This window comes from Sorex fumeus, unplaced genomic scaffold (genome assembly GCF_029834395.1).
Source record: "Sorex fumeus unplaced genomic scaffold, SorFum_2.1 ptg000001l, whole genome shotgun sequence".
NCBI lineage: Eukaryota > Metazoa > Chordata > Mammalia > Eulipotyphla > Soricidae > Sorex > Sorex fumeus.
Genome location: NW_026606058.1, coordinates 9563238 through 9586715, shown reverse-complemented (window position 1 = coordinate 9586715; position 23478 = coordinate 9563238). Strand labels below are relative to the sequence as shown.

General features: G+C 44.4%; 2 long non-coding RNA genes across 2 annotated transcripts; one reads left to right on the top strand and one right to left on the bottom strand.

Moving 5' to 3' along the window:
• Positions 1 to 11: 11 nt before the first annotated feature.
• Positions 12 to 10007, bottom strand: LOC130030811 (uncharacterized). The gene is made up of 6 exons (XR_008793532.1): positions 9887 to 10007; positions 6660 to 6757; positions 4579 to 4653; positions 1614 to 1678; positions 940 to 1047; positions 12 to 239 (listed from the first exon to the last, which is right to left on the bottom strand). It is a non-coding gene; the product is annotated as an uncharacterized LOC130030811 (long non-coding RNA).
• LOC130030748 (uncharacterized) lies at positions 8695 to 22375 on the top strand. The gene is made up of 6 exons (XR_008793476.1): positions 8695 to 8828; positions 14447 to 14544; positions 17734 to 17808; positions 20709 to 20773; positions 21340 to 21447; positions 22148 to 22375. It is a non-coding gene; the product is annotated as an uncharacterized LOC130030748 (long non-coding RNA).
• The last annotated feature ends 1103 nt before the right edge of the window (positions 22376 to 23478 follow it).

Genomic DNA, 23478 nt, shown 5'->3' with positions numbered 1-23478 from the left:
AAACTATCACACAGTATTTAATCACCTTTATGGGGAAAAAGTGATTAGGGAAAAAAAGTGAATAGAAAATAGAAAAGACAGGAGTATTTTGAAATGTTTACTAATTACCATAAATATATTTGTAATTGAGGTAACTGCTATAACTTCAAGCCCCATTCGTATCCTTTTTTGTTTTTCACAGTAAGCGTTCCAGGTATCTTCGTTAAACCCATAATTAAAATAATCAGAAAGGTCAGCGCCTAAAAAGAAGACACAACTTTTGTATGCAAGTATTTCAATCCTATTTTTATGCAGCAAATAAAATATAAAAATGTAAATGATAAGTTCTATAAGTATAAATACTTCTTCAAATTTTACTAGTTCTCCCGATTATTACTCTAGCACCACAAAACTATGTTTTTAATGAAATTTCCTTTATAAATGGCATTATAAGAAAATACTATGCTATGCAAGACTAATATAATGCTAAGCTACTGTTACAATTTAGCAACACAGGTCATTACTGCGAATTATGCTTAGGACATTTATAATGACATTTACAAAAATCCTATGAATACTATTGATACTGAAAGTTAGGTACTTCTCTAATGACTTTAATACAAAACATCTTTTAAAAATCTGCAATCCAGAGAGATAAGTCAAAGAACTAGAATGAATGCTTTGAATATAGATGCCCAGGTTTGATCACAAGCACACAGGTAACCAGTCATTGCCAGCAGACCTCAAGCACCATCAGGTGTTCCCAAGAAAAATCCAGTCCTCTTCTGCTGGGGAAACAGCTCGAGTATTAGAGCACATGCTCAGTGGCCTGGAGCACACTCCCGGGTACCACAATGTTCATCCCAGAAGACTGAGCATCACACACACTGAGTGCCCCAGGACCTTGAGGGTCACTGAGGCTGGTCCCAGGGAGGGGTATGGAGTCATTTATCATCTTACCAGGTTTACACCATGGTTTATCTTCAAAAGAATCCAAATCTACCTCCAAGAGTGGAACTCCATTAATACTTCTAGGTGCATCGAGCTCTACCCCTTTGACTTTTGTTCCTTTTTTAACAAATACAAAATAGAGAAAGAATGGCATGAGCAAGATACTGAGAGAAAAACAGAAAACACCATTTTACTAGTGATAGCTCTCAATAAAACAAAGGCTTCAATGAGAACATTAGAGTCAGGCATACTATAGGAATAAGCACGTTATCAATAACAGTAAGTTTAAACTTTAGGGAAGAAACTCTAAGATAAAGTGTACGGATTAGGAACTTGTTAACTCATTCAAATAAATTCCTGTACCAATATGTACCAATAACTTCCAGGTGTTAAATCCCTTTTTATATGCTGTGAACTATAACAGGTCTTACAGGGTTGTACAAACAAGTTAAAATCAAAAGAGGGAAAGAAACCTCGTGACCCACAAACTCTACAAATACGTATTCTCTTACAAAGCCTTTCACAGAGAAAAGTTTCCCCATCCTTGAGACACAAGTTTAAACGACTCTCTTGAATTGAACTGAAGCACTCTTCAGATCACCTGTGATAGCTACTATAGTCTGTACGTTATTCAGGCATAGTCATTACTTTCCTACTGATGCACTGGCAAATACAAATTTTACCTGTAGTTCCATAAACTCTTCCTCCTGTCTTGATATTAAGATTCACTGGTGCTTTTCCGTAACTCCTAAGAACAACAAAAATTATTCTGATAATCCTGAACTAAACAAAAATAGCAATATACTCCATGTATACAAGTTATACATATATAGACTGACATTGACTAACATGTTTTAAAAAAGTGGGTGTGGGGGAGGGTTCCGAAGTGCTGATTAGGGGACCTAAGGGTCCCTTCCTGCCATTACTGTGGTCGGCAGTTCAATGCCTGGGTCTGAGAATGCAATGTTCTTCAAGCACTGCAGTACCAAGGATTATCTAGAGTACCCCAGTTGTGCTCAGAGACCTTCAGAGCCAATTCAGCAATGCTCGGGGGACCAGGTGGTGTCGGGGATCAAACTAAACTGGTTACAGGCAAATCAAGTGACTTAACTCGCTGTACTATTTCTCTGACCCCTAGGGGGAAAAAAGTCTTAATTTTTTGTCACTTATTAAACAAAAAATTTAAAAAAAAAACAGATATTCTGGGATCAAGAAAGATAGTGCTGAAGGCCTTCAAAAGTACCCCCAGATGTGTCCTTGGAAGCACCTGAGCACGACTGGAACAATACGACCACATACATTGGCCCTCAAATTAAACCACCTACCATTGGGCTGAGAATCACTCGCAGTGAGGCCTGGGCCACCTGAACAAAGGGAGGACTCTTCCACAAAAGAAACAATTACATCTTATATGTTTGGGTTAGGGCACATACATAATATGAGCATGACCTGGGCATCATCCCCAACACAATCTGACCCCTCGCACACTGCCAGATTATTATCCAGGGGTCCCAAGCACTGTCACTGCTGCTCAAACAGCCAAGAATCAACAGGAGGAAATCCCCAAGGGCAAGGGGGCCCCGGAGCAACACCTGGCAGGCCTATCCCTAAAAAAATTCATTCCAGGCCATTAGCACTGAACACCACTTAGGAAGCCACCCCACTCCCCAATTCTCCCATGCCCCCCCAAAAGGGGGTCTTAAAAGTTGAATGTTTTTTTCTTCAAAAACCTACCTGCCAGTACATGTCCCACTGTTACACACTTCCCAAGAAACTAAGCTGGTCAAGGGAAAGTAGCACTGTAGCACCGTCCTCCCGTTGTTTATCAATTTGCTCGAGCGGGCACCAGTAACGTCTCACAACAAATTGGGAGACTTGTTCTTACTGTTTTTGGCATATTAAATACATCACAGGTAGCTTGCCAGACTTTACCCTGGGGGCGAGATACTCTCGGGCGGAGGAATCGAACCCAGGTCGCCATGTTGGCCACATGCAAGGCAAACGCCTTACCCACTGTGCTGTCACTCCAGCCCTAAAGCGTAAGTAACACATTTATATATACATCTTGTCCTCATTTCCTTGCCTCCTACTTAATTCAGTAGTCAGCAATCCTGTAAGAAAGAAGTAATAAGAAATAGTCCTTGTTTTATAATCCAGTGATCTCCTTTAGGCTCTCACTGCATTCAATACTGTTAGTAGATCGTCTTTCAAATACATGGACTACTTTTGTCCATAAAATAAATTCATAAAATGAAATCAATCTAAACCAAAACCAGAATGTGGTTGTTGGTGTAAGTGGTTAATGACGGAGAGAAAACAATAGGGAACAGGTTTCTAGAATGCGAGTACCATTCCATATCCTGATCTGCGTGGAAGTTACATGAAAACGAAACACTTGTAAAGATGAACTCAATTTCAATTAACGTAGTAAAATATACCTGAAAACAGAGGGAAAAGCTAAAATTTGGAGCCAGAACCCCATTCACATTCAAGGTTTAGCCAATATTACTTATGTGATTTTGGCCTAAGACCTGTATACATTTTCCTTAACAGTAATTTAGATAGCCACGAAGTGCTAGATCCCACATACCTGGGAGTCCAAAGGAATTTCAAGCAAGTATGTGAAAGTATTTCATTTTAACATGAATCTCCCACATTGACCAGATCAGTTATATTTTCAATTAACGTCTCGACAAGCCGTGAAGCCACTGAGTTCTCCAAGTTACCCATAATTCTGTTTAGTACTCAAAAGTATCTTCTTTATCCCCCCATTTTAACTTAGATCAAAGAATATAACATGGATTCACAGTCAGCCTTCTAGAGAGGTCTGTGCTAATGGACCCCTCCCTCACTTTCCACTTACCTCTCCACCCTCTACAGCCCAACTCTGCAACTTTCATCCACAAAAACTGTCTCTCCACAGCTCTTTTTCATGGTCATTTTCACTCATCCCCTCCTGATAATTCTTTTCAAAATTTTTTGGATGTTTCACAATCATCAGTTTGCTCCTGGCCGAATTCCACTATCCGGATAAGTCTCATCCAGAAATTAATTTTGAAAAACTCCAGCATGCAGGTTTTGTGATTGAAATCTCCAGCTTTCATGAGGTCAGGGAGGGTTCCCTCCCTCCATGTATCCCTGTTCTTCTGGAAGCCCGGCAGGAACACCTCCAGCGCCATGTGAGCTCTCTCACAGGCCATGATCCAGAATAAATTAGAATAACAAACTTAGAAATAAATCTTGAAAGAGATCAAGAATTTCTCTCGGATCCTGCACAAGGCTGAGTCATCCAGAGGCAACCCAGAGAGGAACGGGTGAATCCCCACGTCCACCCAAACAGAGTGCCAGCAGCCAAAAACCTCCACATTCCACAATCAGCTTTCAGAGATCGGGCACAGACTACCCTCTGTGCTTCTGGAAGCCCAGCCGTCAGGCCTATGCCCCAAAGCCACCAGTTAAGAATTTCACTCCATCTGTTACTCCGTCAACACTTTTGGACACCCTGGAGTGTGTGGATGCAATTCTGGCTACGCAACATCTCTAACTCTGTAACACTGTTGAGCCAGAAGTAGCACACCAGACTGGATGGTATGTAATATGAAAGGCAACCAATTTCAATTGACAAAATCTATATACAGAAGGCTTTACCTGTAACGTCTTAGTAATCTCTTACACAAGGTTTAAGGGCTCCATGGTGAGATAGAAGAATCTTCACTACCGGGGCTGGAGCAAAAAAGCAAACAAAGAAAAAATTCACAATCTTTCTTCTAAGGAAACAGTTTTTGATCATCCTTTTATCAAATTATTTATAACGAGCAATGTAAAATAAATAATAGTGGGTCTGCTATGGGGGCACGTTCAAGTGGTAGTTGGGAAAATTGGAAATAATGGTGGTGAGAAGGTGCAATGGTGGTGGACTGGTGTTGGAATATTAAATGTCTGTAATTAATGACTAAAAATCTGTTTTTTTTTTATTTTGCTTTTTGGGTCACACCCGGCGATGCACAGGGGTTACTCCTGGCTCTGCACTCAGGAGTTACTCCTGGCGGTGCTCAGCGGACCATATGGGATGCTGGGAATCGAACCTGGGTGGGCCCCATGCAAGGCAAACGCCCTGCCCGCTGTGTTATCTCTGCAGCCCCTAAAAATCACGGATTTAGGATTTAGTCACGGTCCTCCCGCTATTCATCGCTTTGCTCGAGCGGGCCCAGTAGCGTCTCCATCGGAGACTTTGTTGTTACTGTGTCTGGCATATCGAATACGTCACGGGCAGCTTGCCAGGCTCTGCCGTGCAGGCGAGATACTCTTGGCAGCTTGCCGGGCTCTCCGAGAGGGGCGGAGGAATCGAACTCGGGTCGGCCATATTGGCCGCTTGCAAGGCAAACGCCTTACTGCTGTGCTATCTCTCCAGCCCCTAAAAATCATTTTAAATTATTTTTTTAAAAAAATATACTATCAAGTTACACTGTATGCAGAGATTCAAGATAGGAGATTTAGTCTTTTTTTAAGTGAATTTTCATAAATTATCTTCTTCAGCAGGGAAGCTGCTGGCTTACTCTGGATTCAGCATCTCACGCAGACAGCAATTCAAAGCTACAGAAAAATCTGGAACGAACTCTGAAATATAGTTTTAAAATACATTTTAAAATATTTTAAAACTTCGGGGCCAGATAGATAGCACAGCAGGTTAGGCACTTGCCTTGCACACAGTTGATTAGGGTTGGATCCCTGACACCCCGTATGGTCCCTAAAACCCAACAGGAAGGATCCTTGAGCACAGAGATAGGAGCAAGCCCTGAGCACAGCTGGGTGTGGCTCCAACCCTCACCCCTGCTAAATATATATTTTTTAAAGGATCGGTTCCAGAGTAACACCTGAATATCTCTGGGTGTGCTCCTACTCCCCCAAACTAAAGAAACAAGCCATAGAGAGTTTAAAAATAAAAGCCTTCTGATTTTTTAAAAATCAATTAAAAAACTGAATTAAAAATATTAAAATCCTAGAGCTAAGAAAATAGCTCAAATAAAAGCACATGCCTAACATGTCAGATCCTGTACCATGAATACCACTGAAAGTATCCCCAACACTACCAGTTTTGGGCCTTATTTTAAAATATATACATATATAACATACATAAAAAAACAAAGCTCAAGATTGGAAGAATACAAGCTGCAATTTAATAGTTTCTAAATCTAAAAATTTGTAGCACTCATTTTACAAAAACACTTTCAGTCCTAGAATTACAAATTACTGATTCCATGCAACTTTTATAATTCAATTCACCATTAGGAAGGAAATGTTTTCCATGGCTAAGTATTTTTTGAGACATAAATAACAAAGAATTTGTTTTAGGTGTTCAACATGACTTGACATACATATACATACATATATGTATGTATATAAACTGCAAAATGCTGATCACAGCAATTTAACATTCATCGTCACAGTTTTCATTTTCTTCTTATAAGAATGTTTAAGATGTACAACTTTTAGTAACTGAAAGTAAGACTTAAATAAGAATGCTTTCATATCATGATATGATAAAAAATGTAAAACCAACAGAATCTATCACTAACGTCTTAATAATGGCACCCCGTTTTTGATACAGGACTGTTAGTTAAAGAAGTAAAGGATGTATTTCAGTGGGAGAGCACATGCTTCACATGTATGTGGTCCTGGGATCAATTCCCTGCACCATAAGACTTGAAATTGAAAATTTAAAAACTTACCCATATTGTGGTGCTCCCGTTATAATGTCTCCGATAGTGACATGAACATCATCCTCATCATCATCACTGTCACTATCATATTCAGTTTCAGTCACTTTCTGTACCAACATAAACAGTAATAAAATAGATTCAATAATGCACCTTCAACATGAATAACTGAAACAGTAACCAATTTGTTTCATCTATGGGTTTAGAGTTATGAAACCAATGTTTCCATTTCTTCTTTGTAAATTTAATGTTTTAAAAACTAAAAAAGAGTGATAGAAATGTGAAAAGAGGCTGTCAAGAAGTTTTTGTATGACAAACTAATGTATCTTTATGCGTAAAGCTTTCTCTCTTGCAAAAAGGATCTAAGGGAATGTGCTAAGATATCCAGCAGATAGAACCATAAAAAGTAGGCATTTGAAGAACTTTTGGCAAAAGGAATGTGAAGATAAGAGTGAAAAATTAATTATGGAGCTGGAGCCATAGCATTGCAGGGAGGGCATTTGCCTTGCGCACGGCTGACCCTGGACTCGATTACCAGCATCCCATATGGTCCCTGAGCACTGCCAGGAATAATTCCTGAGTGCAGAGCCAGTGCATCAGCAGGTGTGCCCCGAAAAGAAAAAAAAATTAATCATACTAGGCACAGTGTTAGGTTAAAAAGCAACAAAATGTTACCAAAGAGCTCACCAGTCATGGCAATCATTTATATCTAGAAGAGGTCTTGCCACAAAATGACCGGGAATATATTTTATCTGAAAAATGAAAAAACATCAGCATACTTAGGAAATCTCTTAGGAAAGTGTTATTCTGGCTCTAAACAGCTCTTTTGTCCATAGTATCCTTTTGGTTAACTTTTAAAAAAAAGGAACATTTAAACCAGTATTTATCAATAAGAGACGGTATGAGACCAGGATGTTCCAAGGGGCAACGGCAGAATTCCCATGGGTGGGAGAAAGCAGGAGACTAGAGGACCATTAGCAGGAGAGGGCAGGCCACCAGGCCACACGTGGAAAAAAAGGCTGGAAGGGGCCAGAGTCTGAAAAAGACGGAAAACCATGAACCTGGGAAAAACATTTTTACCAGGACAAGTTTAATCCTGCAGAGTACCAATCTCTTTCTTTCATAGAAATAATTGAATATATTAAAATCTTCAAAAGACCATGGTAAAATAATCCTGCAAAACATCATTTTGAAGGTGAATGAGGTCAGAGACCAACATACAAAATAACATCTTGCTTAAAAACAAAACCAAAAAAGCCAATTATTTCTTAAAAGAACTGTGATAATCTAACAGGTTCAGAACTCAAATGAAAGCAATAAACCTCTGCACACACTCTATTTCATCTGAACACCTTCCCACTATTTCTTTTCACTGTGCATCAAATAAAAATACCTGACAGCGAGATTGTGCAGGATACTCCAAAGTCTAGCTAAATGTAGACTTTCTCCTTAACTAGAAATCTACAGATTTTAAATACGGAAGCGACTGAATTCCAAAGCCTTATGTTACTGGTTTAGGAACACCATTTTCAGCAGCTTCCTCTTCAATTCCAGATGGAGGACTGGCACTACAAATAAAAACAAGTACACGTGTCTGTGGTTACTTTCGGGCAAGTGCCCGACTGTCGGGCAAGAGGCGCCCTTTTCCGCAGGTGCGTCCACGCGCACTGGCCCTCGGGAAAGAAGCCGTTGGCGGGGCGGGGGCGGCGCCGTCCCCGGGGCGATGGGCGAAGCGCTGAGGACGGGAGGGCGGTGCGGGCAGCTCGGAGGCCGGGGAGGGCGTCCCGGCCGGGGGCCGCGAGGACAGAGCGAGGCTTCGCGGGAGGAGCGCCGGGGAGCACCGGGCGGCTGGTACCGGCGGCGGCAGCGGGGGCGGCGGCGGCAGGCACGTGGTGAGGCGCGCGCGGCACGGCTTGTGCGCACGTGCAGCGGCGACCCAGCAGCGCGGCGGCGGCGACCTGAGCCTGACTGCGCCTGCGCGCGGCCGAGGCCCCGCCCCCAAGAGATCCCGCCCCGCCTCGCAGGGAGGCTTTCTCGCCCGCTGAAAAGGAAAGAAAGAAAAGGAAAGAAAGGAAAGAGAGAAAAGGAAAGGAAAGAAAAGGAAAGAAAGGAAAGAAAAGGAAAGAAAGGAAAGGAAAGAAAAGGAAAGAAAGGAAAGAGAGAAAAGGAAAGAAAGAAAAGGTAAAAAGGAAGCCCCCATGGGCAAAGCAAGAGGGATTTGCAGAGGGCGGGTGGGGGGGGAGGCGCAGCGGACGCGGACGCGGGCGAGAAAGCCTCGCTGCGAGGCGGGGCGGATCTCTTGGGGGCGGGGCCTCGGCCGCGCGCAGGCGCAGTCAGGCTCAGGTCGCCGCCGCCGCGCCGCTGGGTCGCCGCTGCGCGTGCGCACAAGCCGCGCTGCGCGCGCCTCACCAGGTGCCTTTCGCCGCCTCCGCCGCCCCCGCCGCCGCCGCCCCCGCTGCCGCCGCCGGTACCTGCCACCCGGTGCTCCCCGGCGCTCCTCGCGCGAAGCCTCGCTCTGTCCTCGCGTCCCCTGGCCGGGACGCCCTCCCCAGCCTCTGAGCTGCCCGCCCCGCCCTCCCGTCCTCAGCGCTTCGCCCAGCGCCCCGGGAACGGCGCCGCCCCCGCCCCGCCAACGGCTCCTTTCCTGAGGGTCCTTATCTATAAGACGGAAACCGGTTAATCCGCACTCTCAGAATTACTTTATTTTGTTTTGCTTTTTGGGGGGTCACACCCGGCGACGCTCAGGGCTTCCTCCCGGCTCTGCGCTCGGGAATTACCCGGCGGTGCTCGGGGGACCCTGTGGGATGCTGGGAATCGAACCTGGGTCAGCCACGTGCAAGGCAAACGCCCTCCCCACTGTGCTCTCACTCCGGCCCCCCAGAATTGCTTTATGAAGTTTAGTTTTGGGGCCACACTCTGCCTGCGTGGAACCACTCTTGGCGGGCGTTGGGGACCATGTGGGGTGATGGGGCTCCCACATGCCGGCGGCGGCAGCGGGGACCTGGTTCGGCGCGCGCGGCGCAGTTTTTGCGCACGCGCAGCTGCGACCCACTGGCGCGGAGGCAGCGACCTGCGCCTGACTGCGCCTGCGCCTGCGCGGGACCGAGGCCCCGCCCCCCAAGAGATCCCGCCCCGCCTCGCAGCGAGGCTTTCTCGCCCGCGTCCCCGTCAGCTGTGCCTCCCCCCCACCCGCCCTCTGCAAATCCCTCTTGCTTTGCCCATGGGGGCTTCCTTTTTACCTTTTCTTTCTTTCCTTTTCTCTCTTTCCTTTCTTTCCTTTTCTTTCCTTTCCTTTCTTTCCTTTTGTTTCCTTTTCTTTCCTTTCTTTTCTTTCCTTTCCTTTTCTCTCTTTCCTTTCTTTCCTTTTCAGCGGGCGAGAAAGCCTCCCTGCGGGGCGGGGCGGGATCTCTTGGGGGCGGGGCCTCGGCCGCGCGCAGGCGCAGTCAGGCTCAGGTCGCCGCCGCCGCGCCGCTGGGTCGCCGCTGCGCGTGCGCACAAGCCGGGCCGCGCGCGCCTCACCACGTGCCTGCCGCCGCCGCCGCCCCCGCTGCCGCCGCCGCCGCCGGTACCTGCCGCCCGGTGCTCCCCGGCGCTCCTCCCGCGAAGCCTCGCTCTGTCCTCGCGGCCCCCGGCCGGGACGCCCTCCCCGGCCTCCGAGCTGCCCGCACCGCCCTCCCGTCCTCAGCGCTTCGCCCCGCGCCCCGGGAACGGCGCCGCCCCCGCCCCGCCAACGGCTCCGTTCCCGAGGGCCAGTGCGCGTGGACGCACCTGCGGAAAACGGCGCCTCTTGCCCGACAGTCGGGCACTTGCCCGAAAGTAACCACAGACATGTGTACTTGTTTTTAATCGAGTCCAGGCTGACCCTGGACTCGATTACCAGCATCCCATATGGTCCCTGAGCACTGCCAGGAATAATTCCTGAGTGCAGAGCCAGTGCATCAGCAGGTGTGCCCCGAAAAGAAAAAAAAATTAATCATACTAGGCACAGTGTTAGGTTAAAAAGCAACAAAATGTTACCAAAGAGCTCACCAGTCATGGCAATCATTTATATCTAGAAGAGGTCTTGCCACAAAATGACCGGGAATATATTTTATCTGAAAAATGAAAAAACATCAGCATACTTAGGAAATCTCTTAGGAAAGTGTTATTCTGGCTCTAAACAGCTCTTTTGTCCATAGTATCCTTTTGGTTAACTTTTAAAAAAAAGGAACATTTAAACCAGTATTTATCAATAAGAGACGGTATGAGACCAGGATGTTCCAAGGGGCAACGGCAGAATTCCCATGGGTGGGAGAAAGCAGGAGACTAGAGGACCATTAGCAGGAGAGGGCAGGCCACCAGGCCACACGTGGAAAAAAAGGCTGGAAGGGGCCAGAGTCTGAAAAAGATGGAAAACCATGAACCTGGGAAAAACATTTTTACCAGGACAAGTTTAATCCTGCAGAGTACCAATCTCTTTCTTTCATAGAAATAATTGAATATATTAAAATCTTCAAAAGACCATGGTAAAATAATCCTGCAAAACATCACTTTGAAGGTGAATGAGGTCAGAGACCAACATACAAAATAACATCTTGCTTAAAAACAAAACCAAAAAAGCCAATTATTTCTTAAAAGAACTGTGATAATCTAACAGGTTCAGAACTCAAATGAAAGCAATAAACCTCTGCACACACTCTATTTCATCTGAACACCTTCCCACTATTTCTTTTCACTGTGCATCAAATAAAAATACCTGACAGCGAGATTGTGCAGGATACTCCAAAGTCTAGCTAAATGTAGACTTTCTTCTTAACTAGAAATCTACAGATTTTAAATACGGAAGCGACTGAATTCCAAAGCCTTATGTTACTGGCTTAGGAACACCATTTTCAGCAGCTTCCTCTTCAATCCCAGATGGAGGACTGGCACTACAAATAAAAACAAGTACACGTGTCTGTGTTACTTTCGGGCAAGTGCCCGACTGTCGGGCAAGAGGCGCCCTTTTCCGCAGGTGCGTCCACGCGCACTGGCCCTCGGGAAAGGAGCCGTTGGCGGGGCGGGGGCGGCGCCGTTCCCGGGGCGCGGGGCGAAGCGCTGAGGACGGGAGGGCGGTGCGGGCAGCTCGGAGGCCGGGGAGGGCGTCCCGGCCGGGGGCCGCGAGGACAGAGCGAGGCTTCGCGGGAGGAGCGCCGGGGAGCACCGGGCGGCAGGTACCGGCGGCGGCAGCGGGGTCGGGGGCGGGGGCGGAGGCGGGGGCGGCGGCGAAAGGCACATGGTGAGGCGCGCGCAGCGCGGCTTGTGCGCAAGCGCAGCGGCGACCCAGCGGCGCGGCGGCGGCGACCTGAGCCTGACTGCGCCTGCGCGCGGCCGAGGCCCCGCCCCCAAGAGATCCCGCCCCGCCTCGCAGCGAGGCTTTCTCGCCCGCGTCCGCGTCCGCTGCGCCTCCCCCCCCACCCGCCCTCTGCAAATCCCTCTTGCTTTGCCCATGGGGGCTTCCTTTTTACCTTTTCTTTCTTTCCTTTTCTCTCTTTCCTTTCTTTCCTTTTCTTTCCTTTCCTTTCTTTCCTTTCTTTCCTTTTCTTTCCTTTCTTTCCTTTTCTTTCCTTTCCTTTTCTCTCTTTCCTTTCTTTCCTTTTCTTTCTTTCCTTTTCAGCGGGCGAGAAAGCCTCCCTGCGAGGCGGGGCGGGATCTCTTGGGGGGGGGCGGGGCCTCGGCCGCGCGCAGGCGCAGTCAGGCTCAGGTCGCCGCCGCCGCGCCGCTGGGTCGCCGCTGCGCGTGCGCACAAGCCGCGCCGCGCGCGCCTCACCACGTGCCTGCCGCCGCCGCTGCCCCCGCTGCCGCCGCCGGTACCTGCCGCCCGGTGCTCCCCGGCGCTCCTGCCGCGAAGCCTTGCTCTGTCCTCGCGGCCCCCGGCCGGGACGCCCTCCCCGGCCTCCGAGCTGCCCGCACCGCCCTCCCGTCCTCAGCGCTTCGCCCATCGCCCCGGGGACGGCGCCGCCCCGCCCCGCCAACGGCTCCTTTCCCGAGGGCCAGTTTGCGTGGACGCACCTGCGGAAAAGGGCGCCTCTTGCCCGACGACAGTCGGGCACTTGCCCGAAAGTAACCACAGACACGTGTACTTGTTTTTATTTGTAGTGCCAGTCCTCCATCTGGAATTGAAGAGGAAGCTGCTGAAAATGGTGTTCCTAAACCAGTAACATAAGGCTTTGGAATTCAGTCGCTTCCGTATTTAAAATCTGTAGATTTCTAGTTAAGAAGAAAGTCTACATTTAGCTAGACTTTGGAGTATCCTGCACAATCTCGCTGTCAGGTATTTTTATTTGATGCACAGTGAAAAGAAATAGTGGGAAGGTGTTCAGATGAAATAGAGTGTGTGCAGAGGTTTATTGCTTTCATTTGAGTTCTGAACCTGTTAGATGATCACAGTTCTTTTAAGAAATAATTGGCTTTTTTGGTTTTGTTTTTAAGCAAGATGTTATTTTGTATGTTGGTCTCTGACCTCATTCACCTTCAAAGTGATGTTTTGCAGGATTATTTTACCATGGTCTTTTGAAGATTTTAATATATTCAATTATTTCTGGGCTGGAGCGATAGCACAGTGGGTAGGGCGTTCGCCTTACAAGCGGCCAACATGGCTGACCCGAGTTCGATTCCTCCGCCCCTCTCGGAGAGCCCGGCAAGCTGCCGAGAGTATTCGATATGCCAGACACAGTAACAACACAGTCTCCAATGGAGACGTTACTGGGCCCGCTCGAGCAAATCGACGATCAACGGGAGGGCCTTTACCTTTACCAATTATTTCTATGAGAGAAAGAGATTGGTACTCTGCAGGATTAAACTTGTCCTGGTAAAAATGTTTTTCCCAGGTTCATGGTTTTCCGTCTTTTTCAGACTCTGGCCCCTTCCAGCCTTTTTTTCCACGTGTGGCCTGGTGGCCTGCCCTCTCCTGCTAATGGTCCTCTAGTCTCCTGCTTTCTCCCACCCATGGGAATTCTGCCGTTGCCCCTTGGAACATCCTGGTCTCATACCGTCTCTTATTGATAAATACTGGTTTAAATGGTCCTTTTTTTTAAAGTTAACCAAAAGGATACTATGGACAAAATAGCTGTTTAGAGCCAGAATAACACTTTCCTAAGAGATTTCCTAAGTATGCTGATGTTTTTTCATTTTTCAGATAAAATATATTCCCGGTCATTTTGTGGCAAGACCTCTTCTAAGATATAAATGAATGCCATGACTGGTGAGCTCTTTGGTAACATTTTGTTGCTTTTTAACCTAACACTGTGCCTAGTATGATTAATTTTTTTTTCTTTTCGGGGCACACCTGCTGATGCACTGGCTCTGCACTCAGGAATTATTCCTGGCAGTGCTCAGGGACCATATGGGATGCTGGTAATCGAGTCCAGGGTCAGCCGTGCGCAAGGCAAATGCCCTCCCTGCAATGCTATGGCTCCAGCTCCATAATTAATTTTTCACTCTTATCTTCACATTCCTTTTGCCAAAAGTTCTTCAAATGCCTACTTTTTATGGTTCTATCTGCTGGATATCTTAGCACATTCCCTTAGATCCTTTTTGCAAGAGAGAAAGCTTTACGCATAAAGATACATTAGTTTGTCATACAAAAACTTCTTGACAGCCTCTTTTCACATTTCTATCACTCTTTTTTAGTTTTTAAAACATTAAATTTACAAAGAAGAAATGGAAACATTGGTTTCATAACTCTAAACCCATAGATGAAACAAATTGGTTACTGTTTCAGTTATTCATGTTGAAGGTGCATTATTGAATCTATTTTATTACTGTTTATGTTGGTACAGAAAGTGACTGAAACTGAATATGATAGTGACAGTGATGATGATGAGGATGATGTTCATGTCACTATCGGAGACATTATAACGGGAGCACCACAATATGGGTAAGTTTTTAAATTTTCAATTTCAAGTCTTATGGTGCAGGGAATTGATCCCAGGACCACATACATGTGAAGCATGTGCTCTCCCACTGAAATACATCCTTTACTTCTTTAACTAACAGTCCTGTATCAAAAACGGGGTGCCATTATTAAGACGTTAGTGATAGATTCTGTTGGTTTTACATTTTTTATCATATCATGATATGAAAGCATTCTTATTTAAGTCTTACTTTCAGTTACTAAAAGTTGTACATCTTAAACATTCTTATAAGAAGAAAATGAAAACTGTGATGATGAATGTTAAATTGCTGTGATCAGCATTTTGCAGTTTATATACATACATATATGTATGTATATGTATGTCAAGTCATGTTGAACACCTAAAACAAATTCTTTGTTATTTATGTCTCAAAAAATACTTAGCCATGGAAAACATTTCCTTCCTAATGGTGAATTGAATTATAAAAGTTGCATGGAATCAGTAATTTGTAATTCTAGGACTGAAAGTGTTTTTGTAAAATGAGTGCTACAAATTTTTAGATTTAGAAACTATTAAATTGCAGCTTGTATTCTTCCAATCTTGAGTTTTGTTTTTTTATGTATGTTATATATGTATATATTTTAAAATAAGGCCCAAAACTGGTAGTGTTGGGGATACTTTCAGTGGTATTCATGGTACAAGATCTGACATGTTAGGCATGTGCTTTTATTTGAGCTATTTTCTTAGCTCTAGGATTTTAATATTTTTAATTCAGTTTTTTAATTGAGGTTTCTCGGGAGTTCAAGATGCCGCTCTGCTTAACGTTCATTGATTTAAAGAAGGCCTTTGATTCTGTTGAGACGGAAGCGGTCATTGAAGCCCTAGCCAATCAGGGCATTCAAGCCCAATACATCAGGATCCTCCGTGAGCTGTATTGCGGATTCACTACCAGGATCTCACCATTCTACAAAGAAGTGATCGTTGATGTCAAGAGAGGGGTGCGGCAGGGTGATACCATTTCACCAAAACTCTTCAGTGCCACCCTCGAGAACATCATGCGACGACTGGAATGGGAAGGAATGGGAGTGAAGATAGATGGTCGGCAACTACACCACCTCCGCTTTGCTGATGACATTGTTTTAATAACACCAAACATCAGCCAAGCGGCTCAAATGCTGGCCGACTTTGACCGTGAGTGTGGAAAGGTGGGACTACAGCTGAATCTTACGAAGACAATGTTTATGAGACAATGTTTATGAGAAACAGCCTTGTTCCTGACGCCCCATTCGCTCTCAATGGAACGACCATCTCCGAATGCAACAGCTATGTGTACCTAGGTCGAGAGGTCAACATGACAAATGACCTGGCACCCGAGCTGCGCAGGAGGAAGAGAGCGGCTTGGAACGCCTTCAAGAACGTCGAAGAAATAGCTAAGAGGACGAAGAACCTCCGGCTCCGGGCACATCTCTTTGATTCCACTGTTCTTCCTGCATTAACATATGCCTCAGAGACCTGGGCCCTACGCAAACAGGATGAGAACGCCATTCAGGTCTCCCAAAGAAGAATAGAAAGAGCTATGCTTGGAATATCACGTTTCACTCAAATGAGAGAACGAATCCGGAGTTCTGACATCCGTCGACGATCAAGGATCAGGGACGCTGTCTCATTTGCCAAGGTGTCGAAAATCAGATGGGCTGGTCACGTAATGAGATTTAAAGACGACCGTTGGACTAGAGCTGTTACTGATTGGATTCCACGGGATGTCAAGAGACCGCGTGGCCGCCCACCTACCAGATGGTCAGACTTCTTTGTCAAGATCATGAACGATCGGTTTGAGGCCCTCCATGTTCCCGGAGCGAAGAGATGCCATTGGGCTACACTAGCACGCGACAGGGACAAATGGAGACGTTACTGGCGCCCGCTCGAGCAAATCGACGACTAACGGGAAGTTAAGTGATTAAGTGAATTGATTTTTAAAAAATCAGAAGGCTTTTATTTTTAAACTCTCTATGGCTTGTTTCTTTAGTTTGGGGGAGTAGGAGCACACCCAGAGATATTCAGGTGTTACTCTGGAACCGATCCTTAAAAAAATACATTTTTAGCAGGGGTGAGGGTTGGAGCCACACCCAGCTGTGCTCAGGGCTTGCTCCTATCTCTGTGCTCAAGGATCCTTCCTGTTGAGTTTTAGGGACCATACGGGGTGTCAGGGATCCAACCCTAATCAACTGTGTGCAAGGCAAGTGCCTAACCTGCTGTGCTATCTATCTGGCCCCGAAGTTTTAAAATATTTTAAAACGTATTTTAAAACTATATTTCAGAGTTCGTTCCAGATTTTTCTGTAGCTTTGAATTGCTGTCTGCGTGAGATGCTGAATCCAGAGTAAGCCAGCAGCTTCCCTGCTGAAGAAGATAATTTATGAAAATTCACTTAAAAAAAGACTAAATCTCCTATCTTGAATCTCTGCATACAGTGTAACTTGATAGTATATTTTTTTAAAAAAATAATTTAAAATGATTTTTAGGGGCTGGAGAGATAGCACAGCAGTAAGGCGTTTGCCTTGCAAGCGGCCAATATGGCCGACCCGAGTTCGATTCCTCCGCCCCTCTCGGAGAGCCCGGCAAGCTGCCAAGAGTATCTCGCCTGCACGGCAGAGCCTGGCAAGCTGCCCGTGACGTATTCGATATGCCAGACACAGTAACAACAAAGTCTCCGATGGAGACGCTACTGGGCCCGCTCGAGCAAAGCGATGAATAGCGGGAGGACCGTGACTAAATCCTAAATCCGTGATTTTTAGGGGCTGCAGAGATAACACAGCGGGCAGGGCGTTTGCCTTGCATGGGGCCCACCCAGGTTCGATTCCCAGCATCCCATATGGTCCGCTGAGCACCGCCAGGAGTAACTCCTGAGTGCAGAGCCAGGAGTAACCCCTGTGCATCGCCGGGTGTGACCCAAAAAGCAAAATAAAAAAAAAACAGATTTTTAGTCATTAATTACAGACATTTAATATTCCAACACCAGTCCACCACCATTGCACCTTCTCACCACCATTATTTCCAATTTTCCCAACTACCACTTGAACGTGCCCCCATAGGAGACCCACTATTATTTATTTTACATTGCTCGTTATAAATAATTTGATAAAAGGATGATCAAAAACTGTTTCCTTAGAAGAAAGATTGTGAATTTTTTCTTTGTTTGCTTTTTTGCTCCAGCCCCGGTAGTGAAGATTCTTCTATCTCACCATGGAGCCCTTAAACCTTGTGTAAGAGATTACTAAGACGTTACAGGTAAAGCCTTCTGTATATAGATTTTGTCAATTGAAATTGGTTGCCTTTCATATTACATACCATCCAGTCTGGTGTGCTACTTCTGGCTTAACAGTGTTACAGAGTTAGAGATGTTGCGTAGCCAGAATTGCATCCACACACTCCAGGGTGTCCAAAAGTGTTGACGGAGTAACAGATGGAGTGAAATTCTTAACTGGTGGCTTTGGGGCATAGGCCTGACGGCTGGGCTTCCAGAAGCACAGAGGGTAGTCTGTGCCCGATCTCTGAAAGCTGATTGTGGAATGTGGAGGTTTTTGGCTGCTGGCACTCTGTTTGGGTGGACGTGGGGATTCACCCGTTCCTCTCTGGGTTGCCTCTGGATGACTCAGCCTTGTGCAGGATCCGAGAGAAATTCTTGATCTCTTTCAAGATTTATTTCTAAGTTTGTTATTCTAATTTATTCTGGATCATGGCCTGTGAGAGAGCTCACATGGCGCTGGAGGTGTTCCTGCCGGGCTTCCAGAAGAACAGGGATACATGGAGGGAGGGAACCCTCCCTGACCTCATGAAAGCTGGAGATTTCAATCACAAAACCTGCATGCTGGAGTTTTTCAAAATTAATTTCTGGATGAGACTTATCCGGATAGTGGAATTCGGCCAGGAGCAAACTGATGATTGTGAAACATCCAAAAAATTTTGAAAAGAATTATCAGGAGGGGATGAGTGAAAATGACCATGAAAAAGAGCTGTGGAGAGACAGTTTTTGTGGATGAAAGTTGCAGAGTTGGGCTGTAGAGGGTGGAGAGGTAAGTGGAAAGTGAGGGAGGGGTCCATTAGCACAGACCTCTCTAGAAGGCTGACTGTGAATCCATGTTATATTCTTTGATCTAAGTTAAAATGGGGGGATAAAGAAGATACTTTTGAGTACTAAACAGAATTATGGGTAACTTGGAGAACTCAATGGCTTCACGGCTTGTCGAGACGTTAATTGAAAATATAACTGATCTGGTCAATGTGGGAGATTCATGTTAAAATGAAATACTTTCACATACTTGCTTGAAATTCCTTTGGACTCCCAGGTATGTGGGATCTAGCACTTCGTGGCTATCTAAATTACTGTTAAGGAAAATGTATACAGGTCTTAGGCCAAAATCACATAAGTAATATTGGCTAAACCTTGAATGTGAATGGGGTTCTGGCTCCAAATTTTAGCTTTTCCCTCTGTTTTCAGGTATATTTTACTACGTTAATTGAAATTGAGTTCATCTTTACAAGTGTTTCGTTTTCATGTAACTTCCACGCAGATCAGGATATGGAATGGTACTCGCATTCTAGAAACCTGTTCCCTATTGTTTTCTCTCCGTCATTAACCACTTACACCAACAACCACATTCTGGTTTTGGTTTAGATTGATTTCATTTTATGAATTTATTTTATGGACAAAAGTAGTCCATGTATTTGAAAGACGATCTACTAACAGTATTGAATGCAGTGAGAGCCTAAAGGAGATCACTGGATTATAAAACAAGGACTATTTCTTATTACTTCTTTCTTACAGGATTGCTGACTACTGAATTAAGTAGGAGGCAAGGAAATGAGGACAAGATGTATATATAAATGTGTTACTTACGCTTTAGGGCTGGAGTGACAGCACAGTGGGTAAGGCGTTTGCCTTGCATGTGGCCAACATGGCGACCTGGGTTCGATTCCTCCGCCCGAGAGTATCTCGCCCCCAGGGTAAAGTCTGGCAAGCTACCTGTGATGTATTTAATATGCCAAAAACAGTAAGAACAAGTCTCCCAATTTGTTGTGAGACGTTACTGGTGCCCACTCGAGCAAATCGATAAACAACGGGAGGACGGTGCTACAGTGCTACTTTCCCTTGACCAGCTTAGTTTCTTGGGAAGTGTGTAACAGTGGGACATGTACTGGCAGGTAGGTTTTTGAAGAAAAAAACATTCAACTTTTAAGACCCCCTTTTGGGGGGGCATGGGAGAATTGGGGAGTGGGGTGGCTTCCTAAGTGGTGTTCAGTGCTAATGGCCTGGAATGAATTTTTTTAGGGATAGGCCTGCCAGGTGTTGCTCCAGGGCCCCCTTGCCCTTGGGGATTTCCTCCTGTTGATTCTTGGCTGTTTGAGCAGCAGTGACAGTGCTTGGGACCCCTGGATAATAATCTGGCAGTGTGCGAGGGGTCAGATTGTGTTGGGGATGATGCCCAGGTCATGCTCATATTATGTATGTGCCCTAACCCAAACATATAAGATGTAATTGTTTCTTTTGTGGAAGAGTCCTCCCTTTGTTCAGGTGGCCCAGGCCTCACTGCGAGTGATTCTCAGCCCAATGGTAGGTGGTTTAATTTGAGGGCCAATGTATGTGGTCGTATTGTTCCAGTCGTGCTCAGGTGCTTCCAAGGACACATCTGGGGGTACTTTTGAAGGCCTTCAGCACTATCTTTCTTGATCCCAGAATATCTGTTTTTTTTTTTAATTTTTTGTTTAATAAGTGACAAAAAATTAAGACTTTTTCCCCCCTAGGGGTCAGAGAAATAGTACAGCGAGTTAAGTCACTTGATTTGCCTGTAACCAGTTTAGTTTGATCCCCAACACCACCTGGTCCCCCGAGCATTGCTGAATTGGCTCTGAAGGTCTCTGAGCACAACTGGGGTACTCTAGATAATCCTTGGTACTGCAGTGCTTGAAGAACATTGCATTCTCAGACCCAGGCATTGAACTGCCGACCACAGTAATGGCAGGAAGGGACCCTTAGGTCCCCTAATCAGCACTTCGGAACCCTCCCCCACACCCACTTTTTTAAAACATGTTAGTCAATGTCAGTCTATATATGTATAACTTGTATACATGGAGTATATTGCTATTTTTGTTTAGTTCAGGATTATCAGAATAATTTTTGTTGTTCTTAGGAGTTACGGAAAAGCACCAGTGAATCTTAATATCAAGACAGGAGGAAGAGTTTATGGAACTACAGGTAAAATTTGTATTTGCCAGTGCATCAGTAGGAAAGTAATGACTATGCCTGAATAACGTACAGACTATAGTAGCTATCACAGGTGATCTGAAGAGTGCTTCAGTTCAATTCAAGAGAGTCGTTTAAACTTGTGTCTCAAGGATGGGGAAACTTTTCTCTGTGAAAGGCTTTGTAAGAGAATACGTATTTGTAGAGTTTGTGGGTCACGAGGTTTCTTTCCCTCTTTTGATTTTAACTTGTTTGTACAACCCTGTAAGACCTGTTATAGTTCACAGCATATAAAAAGGGATTTAACACCTGGAAGTTATTGGTACATATTGGTACAGGAATTTATTTGAATGAGTTAACAAGTTCCTAATCCATACACTTTATCTTAGAGTTTCTTCCCTAAAGTTTAAACTTACTGTTATTGATAACGTGCTTATTCCTATAGTATGCCTGACTCTAATGTTCTCATTGAAGCCTTTGTTTTATTGAGAGCTATCACTAGTAAAATGGTGTTTTCTGTTTTTCTCTCAGTATCTTGCTCATGCCATTCTTTCTCTATTTTGTATTTGTTAAAAAAGGAACAAAAGTCAAAGGGGTAGAGCTCGATGCACCTAGAAGTATTAATGGAGTTCCACTCTTGGAGGTAGATTTGGATTCTTTTGAAGATAAACCATGGTGTAAACCTGGTAAGATGATAAATGACTCCATACCCCTCCCTGGGACCAGCCTCAGTGACCCTCAAGGTCCTGGGGCACTCAGTGTGTGTGATGCTCAGTCTTCTGGGATGAACATTGTGGTACCCGGGAGTGTGCTCCAGGCCACTGAGCATGTGCTCTAATACTCGAGCTGTTTCCCCAGCAGAAGAGGACTGGATTTTTCTTGGGAACACCTGATGGTGCTTGAGGTCTGCTGGCAATGACTGGTTACCTGTGTGCTTGTGATCAAACCTGGGCATCTATATTCAAAGCATTCATTCTAGTTCTTTGACTTATCTCTCTGGATTGCAGATTTTTAAAAGATGTTTTGTATTAAAGTCATTAGAGAAGTACCTAACTTTCAGTATCAATAGTATTCATAGGATTTTTGTAAATGTCATTATAAATGTCCTAAGCATAATTCGCAGTAATGACCTGTGTTGCTAAATTGTAACAGTAGCTTAGCATTATATTAGTCTTGCATAGCATAGTATTTTCTTATAATGCCATTTATAAAGGAAATTTCATTAAAAACATAGTTTTGTGGTGCTAGAGTAATAATCGGGAGAACTAGTAAAATTTGAAGAAGTATTTATACTTATAGAACTTATCATTTACATTTTTATATTTTATTTGCTGCATAAAAATAGGATTGAAATACTTGCATACAAAAGTTGTGTCTTCTTTTTAGGCGCTGACCTTTCTGATTATTTTAATTATGGGTTTAACGAAGATACCTGGAACGCTTACTGTGAAAAACAAAAAAGGATACGAATGGGGCTTGAAGTTATAGCAGTTACCTCAATTACAAATATATTTATGGTAATTAGTAAACATTTCAAAATACTCCTGTCTTTTCTATTTTCTATTCACTTTTTTTCCCTAATCACTTTTTCCCCATAAAGGTGATTAAATACTGTGTGATAGTTTAAAATTCCATTCTTTTTATCGTATTTTTTCCCCTTCCCTTTCAGAGTTCTATGTTAATGCTTATCTGATATTTAGCTACAAGTTACTGACTAGCCACAGTTAGTTTGTATTTGTATGGCCTATCAATTCAAAATTACATGGCATCTGAATGGGGAATATGTTATTTAACTTATGCCAAAGACTGTACTATGGGAGTTACACCAGGTGCAGAGATCCAAGATGGCAGATTCAATCTTTTTTTTTTTTTTTTTTTTTGGTTTTGACTTTTTGGGTCACACCCAGCGATGCACAGGGTTTACTCCTGGCTCTGCACTCAGGAATTACCCATGGCGGTACTCAGGGGACCATCTGGGATGCTGGGAATCGAACCTGGGTCAGCCGCGTGCAAGGCAAATGCCCTACCCGCTGTGCTATCGCTCCAGCCCCAGATTCAGTCTTTTTTAAAGGTGAATTTTAGTAAATTATCCTTGGTTGCTCTCATTTTTTGTTCTTGAGTCTTCTCCTATGCCACTACTCAAGGGACAAGATTAAAGTGGAAATAGCTTCTCTGTTTCCCAAACCTTCAGCTTCCTGGTGACCTACAAGTTTGCTGATTGTTGTTTCATCTCCACTTTTGCAAGCATGTGAATTTGTACCCTATTATACTAACAAATGCAAAGTAAAGTTCTTGCTCTATGTTGTGATTTTATTTTGAGTCATAGTCTATGTTTGTTTGTTGGATATAAAAGTTCTTCCAACAGGTTATGCTATTATATAGACCATAATATAATCTATCAAAATTGGAGGCTTAAATTTTCCTTGTTGTTTTTTTTAACAATGGTAAGGAAAATGGCAATCTGAATATCTCTATAACTTTGAATGTTGTATGTATTGCAGTTTGGGCATTCTTTAAGAAAAGAGTCTCTTAAAAATTGTGGATTTACTATTATTTACAATGACTAGAAACATTTTCTGGAAAGTGAATTTTACTTTTACTGGTTCTTTATATTTTCCTTGAATAGAACAAAGAAAGTTCCTTTGTAAACTTCCAGCTTCCATATACTTTTGTCTCTTTGCAGTAAACTTCTAAAAGTAAAGAATATAAAGGAAACG